Below are 20,103 nucleotides of genomic sequence, written 5' to 3'. Positions count from 1 at the left end.
GAAAATCACACGTGGCCAAAGATACTCCTTGGGGCTTTTTCGCTCCGTACATCCCCATCTCCCTCCCTTGTCACGGTAGCCACAGGATATGAACAGTGGACAGCGGTGAGTCTGCTGCTCCCCGTCGTATCCGGGCTTTGGTGTCTCCCGTTCCAATATTAGGTACGAGGTTTAGGACACCAGCTGTGGACGCTGCGCCGTCCGAGCTTGGTTTAAAACCGTGGAATACTTGAAGAATGGGTCTCATTTGTCACTGCCCTTGAGCACTGTCTTCCCACTAATGTGAACTGAACAAAGAGGAGGGGTAGGCCATGCCTTTGTTAGTAGGATGGCTGGGGGCAGTGGAGAGGGAAACCATAAATCATAAGTGTGGGTTGCTTGAGATACATTTGACCCCGGACAGCTAAATCAAGCAGCAAGCGGACAGAGGAAAAAGATTGCATATGAATGTGTGTGTGTGTGTGTGTGTGTGTGTGTGTGTGTGTGTGTGTGTGTGTGTGTGTGTGTGTGTTGTGTGTGTGTGTGTGTGCGTGTGTTGATTGGAAAGCAGATCTGTGTAAAGGCAGTAACCTTTTAAGGCCTTCACACTTGTTTATCAAAAGTGGCTACATGCCAGAGGACGCACTTTAAGACCTGTCTAAGACTAAGTCACTGTCTCTCATTTCAATAATAATATCTCATCTTTGGTCTGTTCTGACCCATCTGAACCCAGTTTAACAAAACTTTTTTGTGTCCTTCTGTAGTGTTTTTGGTTACGAGGTAAAGATGAGGTGAGGTTGGTCATGCTGGGTGTATACTGAGACAGGGACTCTGTAACTCACTGGGAATTTGACTTAGTATTTGCTGCTATTGGTTTTAGACATAGGCGTTTGCCCTTGATATTGGTGTGCACATCTGTTTGTGTTTGTGTGTGTGTGGTGTGTGTGTGTGTGTGTGTGTGTGTGTGTGTGTTATATTGCAGAGAGAGGCCAAGAAGTAAAGTTTTCAGCAACCAAACACACTTTTAAAACTGATATATTGGGAAAAGAATATTCTCTCCAGGACTGAAACCTCCCGACCTCCACTGCCCCTTTGTAGGAGTTATACTGGTGGTTCAGGAGACTTCTTTCATTATGTAGCAATGGTATTAAGAAAAACAAAACATACATTTCTCATCTCATGATATAAATTAATTTTGAACAACATGATTTGCCTTTATAATGTTTTACTGTGTTATTTAAAGAGTTTACCATATAAAAACTAAAGCAACACCAATGGTTCAGCCCATTTATATGAATTCAACATTTCAGGGCACTTCTGTTCCGTTAAACTTGTGTGTCCCCTAGAACGATAACACTAGAACTTTCCTTCTACATTAACGCTAATAAAAAGGTATATATTAAACTGACCCTAGAACAATACATGGATGTAACACCTCTGTCATCTGCCGTGCTGGTTCTGCAGCCCGTGTTCCCTGTGAAGCTTCCCCGCGAGTGGCCAGTGTACAATCAACACAACAACTTACCAATGTGTCCAAATGAGTCATGCTGGGAATGACAAGATCCTGTATATATACTTAAATACTATAAATAAGGAGTATAAATATTTTTAGGCAAGTGAACCTGAATCTGTGCATTGTGTGCCTTATTCACAAAATGAATTACTACAGTATATAATATTGGCAATGTCAATTGGTCCTCTGTATGTTATTGTCATATACTATATCAACAATTTTTGTACTAAGCATTTTGAAAATCAGTAGGATGTGTTGGAAATAACTCAACGAAGTGATGCGGAAAAGAAATTGACTGAGAGTCGCTCCGCTTGTGAATGCTAGTCATACAAAAAGGACCGTGAAAACATTTATTTGGGGTATAAAAATCATATTTTTCCTTTACTGCCGGTGGTGAAAAGAATGGTGTTAATCCACCACATAGAGGTGCCATGCAGTGAATGTATTTTCTTGACAGTGGGATGTAGGGTGGTTAGATCTTGCGATCTGTTGAGCAAGTCGGCGCAACGCATCACATCCTGCCCACAGCCAATGTATTAACACAGTGTTCACATGAAAGCCATGGGCGGTGGTCACACAGAATCCCTAATCCCCCACCGGGATTGCAGTGACAGGAATTGTTTCTATTGGTCAGTAGTGACGACTGAGGGGATCATTTCTCTTGGGTACATTATTTGGGGTGACATCTGCAATCCTATCCGAGCGTCAGTTGCCTGTTCAACCCAAAGCCACATTTTGTTTACAAGTGATGATTGTATGTAAAGACTCTCTGCCTGTCATCTTACCAGTGTTTTTTGGGGCTCTCTTTTTCTACTCGACACATGCACACTCGACATCACAAACATACACACCCATCATACAATGCTCAACTGCCTTGTACATTGCAATATGAACTGGGTCTTTCTGTTGCAATCTAAATTGAAGCCTTTATATTTCAGTCTGAGCTCTGTTTGTGTGTGTGTGTGTGTGTGTGCAGACGAACCGGATTCTGTCATGTAGTTTTGATTTAAATACTGTGCGACATGGCGATGCCAGGCCAGCTGTATATATGATCTCCAGAGTATTTCAGCGTGTAGATATGTTGTAAAGTTGTACTGTGAATGTGTAAATAATAATGATGGTCTTTGTTTCATGATATTTTTTGTTGATTTTTTTAACACGGCATGTATAGTTGAAATAAAACATTATGGCACAGAAACACGTCAGGAACATTGAATTTATTCTCGTTGGGTTTCATAAGTCGGCTCCTTATGTTCTGTCATGTGTTCGCTGCTGTGATTGAGCATGACGGATAGCTGCAAAGAGTTAACAATCAGATGCTTGATGTCTTTTGAACTCAGCCTAAGAGCCATTAGATGCGTTTGGTACTTACAGCATGACTTGGGTGGGTAATGTGTCCTGGCTGAGTTCTGTAAGCTGACTATCTTGAGACACGAAAGAGACTGCCGAAATGATTAAGAGCTTCAGACTATTTTTAGAGCTGGGTTGTTTTGAAGTTTGAGGCCAGCGCAGAGTCAACCACACCAGATAGCGTGTGGGAAAGTTTCCAAAGTAGTATGTTCCTTTGGACACCGAACATCTGGACTAACTACCGCTCAAGGCACAAGATCTGAGCCATCAATGAGCTGTGGAAGAATGATCACACACTTGCACATGCACACATTTAGATGCATGCAGCATAAACATCAAAACGCACCGATAAGCTTGTGATAAGATCAGCTTTCATCAACAAAGAGTAAAGGAGTGATGGTCGGTTTAAGGAGAGTCACTTTTCATGTGTTTACGATTTGCAGAATGATAAATAACTAAATTGCCAGTTGAGGAATGACCCCTCACTCTCCTATTAAAAAGACAAACGCATGCACGCATTCATGCTGCAGTACTGAACTTGTGATAGCCAGTCACGTAAAGTTCACACACATACAGAAACATGCAGAAAAATACATCATAAAAATAGGATTTAGTGTCAAAACATGACATCAAGAAGGCAGATGTCCAGATCACAAACATGGGGATGTCACGGCGGCTTCGCGGTCTGAAAACAGCAACATCCCCGGTTTGAATCCAGCCGGGGACCTTTGTTGCATGTCAACCCCCCCCCCCCTTTCTCCTCCCCACATTTCCTATACGCCCCTTCTCGGTTTACTGTCAATTAAAGCAAAAATGTCCCAAAACAATATCTTATAAAACAACACAAACAACTTTTAGACCCTCATTTATAATCGTCATTTTAAATGCTAGCTTCCTGCAGAAGCCTGAGTCAAACACCCGTTGTAGACATTAGAAGTCAAATATTGAGATTGAATGTGAAAAAGGTTTTTTTTAATCTAACTGATCTGCACATAAAGAAGAAGAGCAGGAGGGCCTCCTGATTTTCTGCATGGAGGCTATGCCGCCCGTTGGCTGTTTGGCCGGGAGGCTTTGTGGCTCATCGCCGTCGTCAGAATGTTGACACAAGTGCTCCTTCATTTGCTTTCAGCAGGACCTCCTGAAAACTCGCACCTCCTAGCAACCCAGCTCTGTCTCACACTCACACACACACACACACACACACACACACACACACACACACACACACACACACACACACACACAAGGGAAACATTCTCCCCTCTGGGTGTTCTAGCGGGAGGTTGGGGGTGTGTGATTTGGTTGGGAATGGGGAACGACAAAGAGGCGCCTCTTGCTATTCTGATGTACATCCCATCCTCTCAATTTATCAGATGGTCTCTTTGAATTAGTGGAGGCAAATCAAACACATCCAATGATTCTGTAGCTGTTTCATTGACTTGTCCGTCCGCCTGGCCACACTTAGCCCCCATTACAAGCACTGACATGCCTTTTTGTTGTCATACTGACGTGTTTATGTGTGTGTGTGTGTGTGTGTGTCTGTGTGCGCACGGGTTTGTGTGTGTTTATTTCACTGCACAAGGGACAGAGGAAGCAGATGCAAAAAAAAAAAACCCACATCTTTTAGTTAGTGTAAGTGGAACACAGCAAGGCAACTCATCTAGATGCAGGAGGATGAAAGTAAATTGCTCGAGTTGAAAGTACAGATTTAAAATGTGCTTTGAAAGTGCAACACTCGCAAGCAAATACAGAAAGACACAGTACACACACACACATGCTAACACAGAGAGAGTGGTCCATTTCTCTGCTTTCTGCTCCACTTTCTCTGCAGCATTTCTTTAGAAGTTTAAGGATGGTGATTAGACTCAAAATCATCCATCTGTACTCCGTCCTGTCCTCTTTTCTTAAAAGCCTGGAGGTGAAACCAGCAATTACATTTACTAGTCTCGGTCGTGGAAAGGTGCTTAAAGGGTTTCTTTGTGGGCTTTAGCAAGTACATGTGCTCTCTCTCTCTCTCTCTCTGATGTATTAAAATCTGACAGAGTGTGCCGGGTAATGCCTCATTTGAAAGCGTTATTAAATGACAGGGAAGAAGCCGAAATTGAGTTGGATTGAAAAAAAAAAAAAAAGTTTTGCAGTGTGCTTTTGCGGTACAGCCTCTACAGTTCAGGAAAAGCCATCAAAGTCTAATCCATGTGCCAAGCACCCTTCCATTGACAGTTGGTTAATGGCACACATTGCTTTGAAAAAGTGACTTAAAAGGCAGCCAAGCAAAAGCAAGGAAGAGAAAAGGGGATTGTTGAAATATGAGGAATGGAAATGCAGACAGGAAGGGACTAGTAGCCTTTATGAGCACATACAGACATTGGGTTTGAAGATAAACTATAAACAAAACCGCTTCGTGAGAGAGAAAAACAAAGGCACATACAGAACAGGGACTTCTCCCAGTTCTACAAAACTGAGTTTTTAGCAAAGTTCTGCAATCAAGTGCTTTTGACACCACAAAGAGAGACAGCGAGCGAGAGACGGCAGGAAGGGAAAGAACTAGGCTGCAGTGATTTTAATTCTTTGCTTTATTACATAATGGCTGCTGAGATTTCCCTGCAGTGAATGGCTGCTGTGTTCCAAGATAACCGCTGGAAAAATGACATGACAACCTCCTTTTTACGGCTGCACCTGCACTGCCACCTGTGTTTTTATCACGAGACATTATTGTTAAGGAGGAGTGTGGAATTGGAGACATAAGGAAATAATTATGCCGAGTCTACAAAGGCAATGCATTATATTATGCAATGAAGTCCGGTAATTACTTTACGGAAAAAAATAGAACATCAACAGTGTTACTCATCTGTTTTATTTTTGCTCCATTGCTTTCTTGCAGTCTAAACAAAGGAGCTCTGCTGTCTCAAAATAAGAATTAGAATGAGGAAAACACGAGGCAGGAAAAGCATCAGAGCACAGTCGGATTGTCGGCTAAACGTTTTTTTTGCATGTGGTAGTAAACTAAACATCCAAAACGTGTACCTTCATTATATTCATTAAATTGTCCTTCTTAATAAATGTAAGAAGCTAAATAATTAGATCTGACATGACAAGCCTGACATGTTGAATTGAAAGCTTGAAATCTGTTTCACAACAAAAAAAATAATAATGAAGAAACAAAAGGTGTCACTGTTTATGAAGATATCCTGGTGACATGACATCACAGGGTAAGATCTGAACAGAAGCATACCGTTGTTAAGATTAAGTGAAATGTTGACGTGTTAGCAAGCAGGCTAATTTGGAAAGTTGCAAAGTAATAGAGCTACAGTGCACGAGAACGTATGTGTAACATAAGGTCAACATATCCATTCTGGATATTACCGAGGTGTCATTGAGCAATAGCGTTCTTTTAAAAGTCAATTCATATCCATTGACAACCCTCGGCAGTTAGCATGTTAGCATTGCCTAGGCTTACCTTAGGCAGAGAAAAATGAAAGTTGATTTAATCTAACTTTAATTTAATTTTTCATTTTTCGTACATCACGTCTGCTGCTCTATTCTGGGACCGTGGACCGTAAAGTGAAGAGGAGCCTTGAGCTGATGTAATCTAGCTTTTGTTTGTAGCTAATTAAGTTTGTAGTTATTGAATGATACTTGAAAAATTTGGCTTTAACTCAAGGTTTCTTCTTGGCAACAAACATTTGATCACTCCTGGCAGCCTGAACACATCTATGACATCACAGATACCTTTGAAGATACCACCCACTGGAGGAAAATATGTCGGATAATGAACTTTCAAACCCCCCCCCCCCCCCCTAAACTTGATGTGAAATCAGAATGACAAGGTTTTTTAATCTAGATTTGTGTCATTCAGTTTTACCATGCATAGCATCAACCCAGTGATACCGGGCCCGTCTGAGAGAGAGAGAGAGAGAGAGAGAGAGAGAGAGGAGTCAGGAGACACAGATAGAGAACAGTGTTAAGAGCACGAAGAGAGACCGAGATGAATATCTGTCCAATGTGGTTCTTTAAGATGCACAGACCTCGCTCCAGCACCTGCAAGCAAAAGGGGGCTTATCTGTCAGGTTTCATCTGCTCATGAGGCCGGCCGTGTGTGTGTGTGTGTGTTTGTGTTTATGTGTGTCTGTGTGTGTGTGTGTGTGTGTGTGTGTGTGTGTGTGTGTAAAAAGTGTGTTTTGGAGAAGGGGTGGGTGAGTGGGGCAAGTTGCAGCAAGCCTATCAAGCAGATATTCACTTACTGAGACGGTAAACACCCGAGAGAGTCTGACTCTTGTTGCGATGGTGGCGCAGCATCAGGTGAAGGATTATCACCCAAAAAAGTCTCCATCTGATATAAAACCCCTCCTTCTTTTCTAGGTGGAAATAAACAACTTCATTTCTTTTCTTTTTTTTCCCCTCTCTCATCTTTTTTGGTTTCTTTCCACTCTCTTTATCCGCCCCCCCCCTCCTCCCCCCCCCTCCCCTCCCCTCTGAAGCCTGACTCACAGTGTGGGTGTTCTGGGGAGCTTTGTTGGTAAACCAGTGGATTATCCCAATTGCTTTATGACTAAAGCCTAGGCTGCTATTACAGTGCTTTGTCATAAGGAAATCACATCTTCCCAGACAGACCCCGACACGCACACACACACCCCGTCGGTGCCCGGGGGGGGTTTGACGAGAACATACACATCCCAGCCGACGGGGCCCTCATCACCTGCTACAGCCCGAGCCTGGGAATGCCCCCTGATGCACGAATGCATACACATAAACACCCGATCGTGTAGACCCGTACCCCTCGGGCAAATACTGTGGCTGAATGAGCAGGATGCTGTAGTAATGATAAAAAAGCGAAACGCCATGTGCGGCAAAGAGCCCCTTTTTTTTTTTTTTTTTTAATTGCTGCTCAGATGGAGATAATGCAATCAGACATGAATTACTCATCAGAGCACACCTGCGCGAAGACGAGCCCTGTGAATTACAACAATACTGCGATGTAACCGCGTCCCGTGGCTGAGATTATATGGGGCAGTTGTAAGTGCAGCGACCTGCTTTTGTTACCGGGTTTAATTGAACATAGCTCGGATCTGACGTTGGCTAACAACATGAAGTAAGCTCCCTCCTGCATTAGTGCCACAACAAATTAATTCTCCCTCCAGATCAATGGGCTTATGGTCCACACACATCAGCACAGAGAGATTTCACGAGCGGGCTTTGCTGTATCAGCTGCCTCATTTTCGGTCCCCTACTCCACCGCCGTCCCCCCCAAAAAAAAACCAACCTTGTTTATCATTGAGAAGAAATCAGATCAACACACCGAGGCCAACAACTCCCTCCTCTTCATCTATATAGATACAAACACAAACGTGCCGTCGCTGCCCTACACAGAGTCCCGATCAATACGTAATGGGCGTCACACTGAGCAGATGAGCTCTCTCCGAGCCTTACCGCCCTGATTGAACACTGTGTCTTTGTGTTGCTTAAGGGCATTCTCCGGCCCTCCGAGGAGAGCGAAGAGGACCGAAGGAGGGTAGCTGGAAGGAAAGAGAGGAGCGAGGACAGAGAGTGACGGAGGGGAGAAGATGGCCCGGAAAGGAGGGAAGAGCCGAGTGCCAAGATGTTGCACAACAACCCCTTAGTCTTTCCAACAGGCAGAATTATCATTCAGGGCAAAAACACATCAGAAACGATCCAATACCCTGGACTTACAGGATACGGCTTAGCGCCACCCTCCCATCCTCAACAGCACATACCCACACAGAACCTAAAAGAAGCTTTCAGTCATTCTCCTCTCTCTAAATATAGCTCTGGAAAATCGTATCACATGACGGTACCTATCGAAGTTACAGTAACCCTTTAAGGATGAGAAGTATAATAACAAATCCAATGGAAAAGCCCATTTCTCACTACTTTGGCATCCTTAGTCTGTCTGTGGCAGTGAGCCAGGAGTCCATTTGTTCCTGCTGAAGATTCAAATCTTTAAAGAGTGTCACAAATATTAAAGTTTAATTTAAAAAAAGGCTCAGGAGTCTTCTTGAAAAATGTAAGCACCCTAGTTTTTAGTAAATTGACTGAAAAGTTCAAGTAAACATTGCATTTTCAAGGGCTAGTTCCATATTTGGATTAATACACATTCGGTGTAGTGTGGTGAGTATTTACAGTGGGATTGACTCAAAACAGATTACAGTGTCCATGTTCGTGGTAATGACGGAGCATGACAGCCAGTGTGATTGTGCAACACTCGGATCAGTTTTTTTGTTGTATTTAAAGTTGGAGGTCTTCAGCACAGAGGAATACGCTGGATCAGACTGTGGCTACACAAGCAATACTTTACATACAAATAATTCATTTTTCTATTTTGTTTTTTTGTTGGATTTTTTATTACAATAACAAAAATCAAAAATCATCACCGGAGTTCTTTTGAATGACAAATATAAAACTATTCTCCACAGACCAGAGTCAGATTAAAAAAAAAATGTCTGAATTTGATTGACAAATTTGATGAGAAAAATTCAAAAGCAACAACAATATATTAGTCTACCTTAAAAAAAAAACAAATACCAGCCAAATTGGAATTATTGATATGAAGTGGAGGGTTGTCGTTCTACAACATAAAAATCTAACTTCAGCTTTACTTTTCTTTCAAAAAAAATAAAAAAAAAAAATCACAAACCTGAACCCAATTTCCCAAACCTGCATCCATTCAGGACCGGCTGCTTTCACCTTACCTTTTGTCATGCTAAATCTTTGTGCATCAAGTGCTTTTTAAAAGCCTCAGCATGTGGAGAAAATGGCCAAGAACCTTTAGTCCCTGACAGTCTGCCCTTGAGTGCTGCTCTTACAATACCGGCTAGTTGGAGCAGTAGCCTTAGCTTAGCAGTTTGGGCCTCTGCATGATGTGCTAAGTAAAAAGGCTGTCGACTGGCCTTAGGAGCACTTCAAAAAGCCCAAAGCAGTGTGAGCTGGAGCACAAGTGACAGACACACACAGGGGGCCAATGGCTTGTGTGTGTGTGTGTGTGTGTACTGTTGCTTCATAGGTGCATGTGTGTTTGCGTGTGCTTATGCATGTGTTATGTGTGCGTGGGCGTGTGCGCTGGATGAGGGGAGGCCTATTAAAAAGCTGCCTGAGGAGAGGGCTTTCAGTTGGGAATTTACAGGGGGCAGAGAGGATGGCAGGGCCATTGTGTGTCACAGCTCCATCCTGAGAGCTGGAATTAGAGCCTTTCTCCTCTGCTCGGCTGTAAGACTCTGTACCGCCACGACCCTGTGTTTAATTAGAGCAGCTCTAAGGAGACAGCCGCGAGAGGAGGAGGAGGAGGAGGAGGAGGAGGAGGAGAGAGGGAAGAACGACGAGCCACGGGGATAAGAAAGAGCCGAACGAGAAAAATAACGCGAAAAAAGAGAAATGAAAAATTGGATTCACACGGTTTGGCAATGCTGTGCGAGTCTGATTGGAAGTGTAATGAGGTGAATGATCACAACATGATGTGAAATATGATAAAAAGGTTAGCCCCGGCGGTGTCATGAGAAGCTCTGTAGCACGCCACTGATTGGAAATAGCAGCTAATATGACTAACTTTGGCAGGGTGTGTTTGACTTTCAGTTCTGTTAGCTCCCACCCTTTCAGGCCTCCTCACATAAACAATGTCGAGCAGTGCATGATGCGCCTTTGTGGAGGTTATAGCCCGATCAAATTAGGTAAACAAACATTAATGGATGATAATGAATGTGGGCATTATCTCCAAATAGAGTGGCCATTAATATTGATGATTGTTTTTTATACCGACGCATTACAAACCAAAGCAACACTCAACGTTTGTCGGAGCAATTGAGCGCACGAGAATGTACATTTATCAGTGATTGGATAACTAAATGGATAGATGGAAGGGATAAACACAGGCTGTTGTCTCCTCTGCTGATGTTATGTTAAATGGATTTGATTGTTATGGGAGGTAAACAATGTGTCAAGCTTTATTCCAAAACAACTCATTCTGCTTAACAGTTAATGCCTTTAAGGGCCTTGCTGGTAAACCGGTTTGTCTGGTTTTGTTAACTGGCAGGGGGGGATCAAACGGGCTGTCCAATTGAAAAGGGAGATAATAGCTGGATGTCGGTGTAAATGCTTCTGCAGATTTGTAGGTGCGTGTTTGAGTGTGCCTTTCAAACTCCCACCTGACAAGACGCCACACAAAGAAAAAGTGGATTTTTTGAGACTCCCCTGTCATAACACTGTAAAGCGATTAAATGGGGGAAAAAAGGCCCTATCATGGGACATCACAAGACTGGGTCTACAGTACACACACACACACACACACACACACACACACACACACACACACACACACACACACCTAGCGTGAGGTGTGTGTTGACCCAGGCTATATTTGGGCTTTCTCTCTCCAGTGTGTCTTAATCCTGCTGTCTGCTGTGTTCCGCCTGATTAGTCTGATCATTCACTTCTGACAGGCCCATTTCTTAACCCTCCAAACACACACACACACACACACACACACACACACACACACACACACACACACACACACACACACACACACACACACACAAGTCACGCACACACGCACACTCATACAAACACACATGATACATCACACACACCGACGTTGAGTCGAAGGGGGCGAGGAATCGAGAGCCTGAAGAGAGTGACGCGTTGGCCCAGTCACTCACAGGGAAATTATCCCATCATAGCCCTCAGTTATCGGCGTCACACATCACTTCACATGGCCAGTCACAAACACTCATTTAGTGCAACGTGCACGCACACGCACACACACACACACACACACACACACACACAATTAAAGCTGATCAACGTATACAAATTCCCTCAGGAGAAGGTTTCCAATTCAAAAATACGAATGATGAAGCCAGTGTGTATATTCTCTTAGGGGATTTCAGTGCAGAGAGATAGAAAAGGTATGAGCTCAGGGAGGCAAGAAACAAATGCAAATGTGAGGTTCGACTGGGGGGGGGGTAACTGGGTTTCCCATTCAATGCCTGAACAATATTGTCCTTCACCTGCTGAGATCTAAAGCAGTAATCAAGAGGCGTGGAGAGCCATGGCGTCTATTTCTGTGCGGGGGACCCTCGTAGTCTCTGACTAACAGAAAAGAGTCACCATAGTGAGTGTGTGTGTGTGTGTGTGTGTGTGTGTTCATGCATGTAGGTGAAGGGAGTGTATCCCTCCCCCTTCGGTAAGCCATCTCTCTCTCTCTCTCTCTCTCTCTCTCATTGATCCTGTATTCCGAGCAGTTCCTCGATGACCAACCTGCTGTTAGAGCTGTTGTTGCAGTCGACGTTGATTTAGTTGAGCTCGCCGTGCCTGAACTCCGAGGGACCGCTCTGCTCAGTGGCAGTAAATTACATTTATTTACAAGGAGGATCAAGAGAGAGAGAGACAGAGAGAGAGAGAGAGGAAAAAGGTGTGAGTGTGGGTGTTTTATCTGTGTTAATGTTGTGTCCAAATCAAGTTGGTAGCACTTTCTGTACACCTTTAATAACAGGTGTACAAGTCAAAACTAATGTCACTGTTAATGGTTAAATAAATACGTATTGCAGCATGACACCTGTTTATCTTTTCAAGTGTCACCTTAAAGGAATAGTTTGATATTTGGGAGGATTATTCACTTTCTGACAGAGAGTAATAGATGAGAGGATTGATACCATTCTCATGTCTGTAGGATAAATATGAAGCTGGAGCCAGCGGCCCATTAGCTTAGCTTAGCATAAAGACGAAAAACACAGACAAAAAGTTAGCCCTGCTCTGTTCTACTGTAACAAAATCTTTCAAACAATACTTCTTAAGCTCATTAACTAACATGTTATATTTGCTTATTTTATATATGTATACATTATTAATTAATAGCATATTAATGACAATTTGCCATCTTATTGGGCGTCATGCAAAAACTATTTGTTCAGATTCTGCAACCACTGGACACCAGGCTAGCTGTTTCCCCCTGTTTTGAGTCTTTGTGCTAAGCTAAGCTAGCCAGCTGCTGGATGAGGCTTTATATGCAACAAGAGTTATGTAACAAACTATTGCTATTCCTTCCATTCATCAGAAAGAGTCCTCCCATCATCAACTGTTGGACCATTTAACTTATGGAAAAGAGCTGCAAAGCATCTGTTCCAAAAATCCATTTATTAACAGCCTATTGACATTTACAAGTGTGGACGCGATGGTTTCTCATTTTCTAAAAAGCCATCATGTCTGCAGTTTTATATGGTAATACGTTATTAATAAAGGGGTTTTGACCACAATTCATCAAGTCAGTTGTAAATGTTAATTTGTTGTTAATAAATGGACTGGGGTCCAGATGCTCTGCAGCCGTTTCCAGAAAGTAAGTGATCAGTCTTTCGTATGAATTAAGAGGGCTCGCTGAATAGAAACTGCAAGTGCCGTCTTCAGGGGGAAATCTGATTGAGCCACACAGATTTAAATTTTACAACCCGACAAAGCAAAAGTTGTTTTTCCATCAACTTTCTAAATCAGGACAAAAGGTATCCTTATTAAAAAAGAGTCGTGTCACTACATCTGAAACTGAGTAAGAGCTTCATGATATTCCCCTGGTGACATCCTAACCTCACCTCACCTAAACCACAAATCCCGGCTCAGTCTAGACCACACAGGAAACTCTCACAAAGAGCCGTGGCTGAAGTTTGAAGAGGGTGAACGCAAACAAACTTTGTCAAGTGATTCCCCTCTGTCTCTCTCTCAGCGGCGTAACAATCCTCCTCCCGCCCGAGGCCGAGATCCTCTTTGTTTACGCAACGTCACATGGTGTTCTGGATGACCCTACCTGAAGCCAGGGACTCGGATCCATTTCCCAGCTCCACCTCCACCTCCACGTCCCTCCCTCCCTCCCCCCCCCACCCACCGCCGCTAGGCCTCAGCTCAGCCACAGACCAGCTATCCCATTGCTTGGACAAAGGAAGCTTCACTGGGATGTAACTCATGCCTGCACATATAGAAAGTCAGGACAAAGCCTTCTATTCTCCTCTAGCTACAACAACACCTTTTGTCTTCTCTCACAAAAGACAAAATACATTGTGTGGATTTGCCAGCAAGAACTAAAAGAGTTGCAAACAGCCTGCACATTTGGTTAATTTAGACACAAAGACAATACATAGAAAATTGAAACTATGGAACAATAACATATTGGTAACATGCTCATGAATTTCATTTGTGGGGGTCTGTGTATGCACATGCTACTATCCAGAATGGCTGATCAGAGGTCAGCTTAAGATACACGAGCAAGCCAAGGCCCCTCCGGCAGCCCCGAGGCCCGGCCAACTGCTCCCGATTTTGTGATATTAGTGTTAAGTGTGAAGTGTCATTTTAGGACATATCCTGGAAAAATAGAGCCTAAAAACAAAAGTTTACTCGCACTTAGTAATGCGTATTTGCACTGTCCAAATACACATTATAAACCTCACATATCCCGTCTTACATATCAAACTCCAAAGCTAGAATTTAAAATATATATTTTTTATTTTAGGTGAAATAAACATTAAAACCACAACTGAACTCAGTCCGTTTAATGCAGATGATACACTCTTTGTCAGCTGATTTGCACTGTAAACAGTGTCTCAGCATACAAGTATGTAACCGTAAAAAAGAAAAGAGGTCACGCCCACACTTATATCATTCAGGATCTTATCTCAGAGTTAGGTTTGCTGCCTGCAGCTCATCTGATGGCCATGTGATTGCTAGCGCTTGTAAAATGGTATTGCACAACATAAAAGTAAAAGGTCATGAGGAACCAATATGATGATTATGTTGTTTCCATAAGCGAGATATGGAGGTCGGGCAAAACACAAAATATATTATTATTATTATTATTAAAAGGGATCAAAAAACATGAGCTGAACTACATAATGAACAGATTTGAGTCGAGGCCAGAACTGTGTGAATTAAATAAACTGTTTATACGAGGCGGAGGCACTGAGTGTCACGTAACCCATTGGTTTTAGGGCTGCCGTTTGAAGCCTCAAGTTCGTCATTTTGTCCGACTCATCTTGGTCTTTCGCAGCCTTTGCAACCTTATTGTGTCACTAAGGAAGCTGGAGCTAAGAAGAAAAGAAACGCTGATTGACACATTTTTAAGCAACCAAAATGTTGCAATTAACGTTCCTGGAGTGAAAAGTTCAAAGATACTGAAAAATAGCTGATTTTCCATTCTATTTTGGCTGTAAGTACAATATACATATGAACCTTGTGATTATCTGTAACTCAATGAAACGTTATGCAACACATTCAACACTAGAACATCTAAATGATATGGTTTGCGAGGGCGGCTATTTGTATGATGATAAGTGTGGTTGACCCTGATATTCTCTACAGTGGAGACATTTCACAATCTTATTACTAACATCTAAACTTCTTCTGTGCCTTCTTGTCCTCCAGATTGAAACAGAGCTGCAGCCTCCTTCTATTCCTCCCACATTACCGTATCATCCTCCCCCCTTCTCTTTCCGTTTCCCCATCCACTTTCCATAGTTTATTATTTCACAACGTGAAAGCATCTGCTGTATATATATCAACATAAGCCAGCGGACATGACCCACCCTGGCAAGGTGACTTGGCATGAATGTAAATGCAGAGAAACCTGGTATTGGTAAAGGAAACACGTGGCGGACACAGAATGCACAGATAAAGGCGCCTAGAGATGAACTAGAAAGAAGACTGGGGAGAGTGGAGTGCTTACAAAGACAAATGTGTTGTAGGATGTCATGTATACTGTACTATACAATTCATCAAACCAGGCCTCGAAATGGAAAACGGCTTCAACTGAGTTTACAGCTCACAGTTTTACCCTGACGACTGAGGTTATTACTTCATTACAAATCACTAATTAAATCATAGTCCAGTTGCAATAGTCTGCCTGGTGCAATTATTTAAATTCTGCCTAACAACTCTTGAATATAATGAGTCTGTTTTGACAAAATATATGACTTCTTTCTTCACATCAAGCTCTTAATTATAGAAAATAATAAATACTCCTTCCTAGTTATTCATTCCTTCTTTTATATTTTAGTATCAAACATATAATCTACTAACAGAAATATTATATAAATGCAAAGAGGAACGAAAACATCTCTCTGTTCATTCTAAAAAGGATGAGGAACTCTCCATCTGCATCAAGTCCGCTCCAGTTGTAGCGACTATATCTTTAAAAATGCAGCTGAAGTTGAGCCGTGTCCTAGCATTGACCCTTCTAGTACAAAACAAAAGTAGGACAAACCTTGGAGTGACTTTTATTGGTAAACCAAATGGCAGCCACAGCTTGTGGACAAACTGTGTATAGGGAAGCCCAGGCAGGCCTAGTGGCAGATGGTCGGAGTGAACGGGTGATGTTGACAATGTGATACTGCGTCCAGGAAAGCACATTCGGCAGGATGACAGAGAAAAGAGAGACCGAGAAGAACCTGCCGCTTCTGTTGTGTCACACCTGACACACATAAAACACGCGCACACAAAGGAACGGAGACACACACACACACACACACAACGGGACAGAAAAAGACAAGGCCGACAGGAAAAGACAAGAGGGACGCCGCAGCTTGTAGCCTATATTTGCCGCTCACACTCTTGTGCACAGCCCTTAAATGTTTCATCTGACATTCATTCTAGCTGTTCCCAACTCTTCCTCACCTGCTCTCCCCCCCCCTTTAACGTCAGATTCATAACACAAACATTACCCCCCGCCGCCCCCTCAAATCCCCACACGACGCCGTTTGTTGCTTTTCTCTTTGTCCTGCTAGCTCCTTTGCAATTAAGCAAATGGGTCATTAATTAATCGCTGCGGGCAACAGGACACAAGAGGAGTTAATCAGACTGGATGGATGGACTGCTGGGAAAGAGCACGACACACACACACACACATACACACACAGACACATACACATACACACATACACACGTACATACACACGCGTGCCCACTTTCACAAACTATTGACATTTCTGAGAAGTGAGCCTCCGGTAAGATGTGCATGAATAAAATTACAGAAAATAGCGGGAGTTGATGAAAAGCAGCTTGATCATTGATTCGTGTTGTCAAACTGTGCTGAATGGCAGTTTCTTCTGGAGAGGAAACTTTGGTTGAGGCCTTGCCTCGGGCCATCAACATTCAGAGTAAGACAACAGGATATTTTTCTAGCCCGTGATGGTACACAGCTCAATCGTTGAGAATGCTGACAAATCATTTCCGTGAAGTATATACAAATAGGAGTATTGATGGGGAAGACCACACAGGATATGTATTGGCTGGATTTAAACTTTAAAAAAAGGTTTCATAAGTAGAGGGCCGGATGTGGGCTCAGTGCTGAGACATCACTTTGTCTGATTGTGAATGGAGACGTGTTCCTCAGACCTTTTCTGCTTTAAAGGTGGGTTTCTCTTGAGACACACAGAGATTCTCTTTTTATCTTTCTCTCTCTCCCTTTCTCTCTGATGTGTGTGTGTTTGTGTGTGTGTGTGTGTGTGTGTGTGTGTGTGTGTGTGTGTGTGTGTGTGTGTGTGTGTGTGTGTGTGTGTGTGTGTGTGTGTGTGATATAGATGACAGATATATTGGAGTAGGAGGAATGAGGTAATTACATGCACAAATGTTGGGAATGTTTGGAATCTGCACCAGCAGGAGGGAATACCACGTGTCCCACACAACACAGCAGGAAGTGACAAAAATATAAAAGGGGGGGGGGGGGCAACCATTATTACTATTGATTAGGATTAAAAATATAAGTAGGGCTGTCACTAACAATTATTGTCATTATCTCTTAAGCTCCTTGATAATTATCTCAGTTAATAGTTTGGTTTTTGAAAGCAGCATATTTCAATTAGCTTGTTTTCAGCCAATTAAAATTCAAAACCCAACAATATTCAGTTTGCTGTCACATAAAATAAAGAAAAGCAACCAATCTTTACATTTAAAATTCTAGAGAAAGCATAATAACTGGACTCTTTATATACAAATTAAATGATTATCGAAATAATTGACTAATTGAATAACCGACTATAAATTTCTGCAGGACAAAGACAAATTATAACCTACTAATGCTATATATATATATATATATATATATATATATAACCGCTACCTCCACCATATACACAAGAATATACACATAAGTGTAAAAAAAAACCACATGGGGACGAGAAATCAAGCTCTGAAACCTGTCCAGAGTATCATGAGTGATGAAGTTTTCCTTTATTTAGCATAATGTCTCTTTTAATTTTCTCCAGTAGATGGCAGACTTTTAATCATTGCAGCCCGTTTGGCAGCTACAAAGAACCAGATCCAGCACTTTAAAATGAATAATGGGTTCAAACTGGAAGAAGTGATACAAAAGAAAATACAAAAGGCCCAGTTTTTGTAAGACCTCTAATACGGCCTCTTGAACCAACACTTCCTTCCTCTGCCATTGAGTCAGAGCGGAAGAGGTGTTTCTTCCTCGGACATCCTCTCTTTCCCTTTAACCTCACATGCGTGCTCTTTTGATGTCTGTCAGCAGGGAAAAGAGAGCAACGGTGGAGGTGAGCCGGCCGACATGTCAAAGGACGAGACAGGACAGCCGCCCTGTCCTGTCTCAACAATGGCACAGGATGCGACTTGTTTTGTCCCGTGCACTCAGCGCTATCTGATCTGCCAGAAGAACAACAAGAGGAAGGAAAGGATGACAAACATCAAGCCGAAGCTAAGACACCTCACCTGGACAAACCTTGAAACACTGTGGTGGTATTATTATGCAGGAAAACGTGAAGCTGACCTTTCTGCATTAGATAATTCTGGCAGTAAACAATCCCTGCTTTGAAAGTACGGAGTCAGAAGCTATTCATTTTATTTCATAAAAGAGCCAGAGTCTCCCCCTCATAATGGGAACAGATTGGCCAAAAGACATAAACCCTGCTGGGCCAAAAAGGAGTTGTGACTAGTATACCAAATATTTGTACTTCATATCTGACCAAATTAAACTTTAAGGATGTGGAGAAGGAGATTATATATATTTATATATATCAGAGCTTTTGATCTGACAGTCTGGGTTTGCAGTGCGAGAGTAAAGACATATTTGATGTTTTATGTGCGAGAGTAAAGACATATTTGATGTTTTACTTACTGACTAAATGGATTAATTTATTTCTTACTGCACTCTTGTAATCAAATTTCCCTCCTTCATTAAGGTAATTACTCAGACAGTCTGGGACAACAGAGCCCGAGACGAGACCAACTCCTGTAATTTAATTAGAAAGACTTTCTTTGGCTCTGCTGAAGCTGCACAGCAGAGGGATGGAGCACACAGACAGACAGACATACAGACAGAACTTTTCAGCTGAGTCATTAAAGTATAAAGTGAAGTATTATATTTCATTATGATATGATTTATTACTCCGTTATTCCACTCAAGCAAGAAATTGCCCGGATACCTTCAGACCAAAAATGAAAGGATGGGACTGGAGCTTGTGACCACGTCTACCTTTGATTGCAGGGACTGAATTCAAATTCATTGCAAATAAGGATTTTCCCCAGCAGGTGGTGGTGCAGGGCCGCCATAAACATTCACAGGGACAGACTGGAGCACGGGCCTGCAGCCTGAACCCAAAGCAACGTCTTCATGTTTATTTAACCACAAAACGTAGCCCTACTTCCTGTATTTGTTATTCAGTCCCGAGCCTCCAGGTCGGTCCGTCGCCGTGGAAAACACCAGATATTTACTGTGATTAGAAGGTACAGCAGCAGATAAGCTCTCGGGCCACTACAGTAGTTAATTCCACTGTTTGATTCCTATCTGGAACTGAAGGTCAAGTGCGGTATTAGAGTCCAGCCACAGACTAGTATGCCATTAAATGAAAACCTTCTGACTCAATTTTCTCCTTAACAACTGTAATAAATCAGAGGAGCGCCACCGCTGAGCAGAGCGTGCCTCTAACCGGGGGCATGCCAGTTGTTCCCAGCCCGGCCAGTTAGTTCAGTATTGATTCTCTGTCTCGCTGTGATACCACTATAACCATCTGACCTATGAATGCTGAGCTCACAGCGCTGGCCTGAAATCCACTGCACACAGTCCTCGGTGGGGAGAAGGAACACCAAGACTGTAGTGCCTTTGGTAGAAAGTAGTGTTTCTGTACGTGCTTTAGCTTCTACACCTTTAATCATATCCATCCTCACATGCCTCGACCTCCCACATACACACACACACACACATATACACACAGACTTTTTAAAAACTCGCTCTCATGGTGCAGTGATAAATTCTTCAGTTC

Source organism: Anoplopoma fimbria, chromosome 2 (genome assembly GCF_027596085.1).
Source record: "Anoplopoma fimbria isolate UVic2021 breed Golden Eagle Sablefish chromosome 2, Afim_UVic_2022, whole genome shotgun sequence".
Lineage (NCBI taxonomy): Eukaryota > Metazoa > Chordata > Actinopteri > Perciformes > Anoplopomatidae > Anoplopoma > Anoplopoma fimbria.
This window is presented reverse-complemented; position numbering follows the sequence as displayed.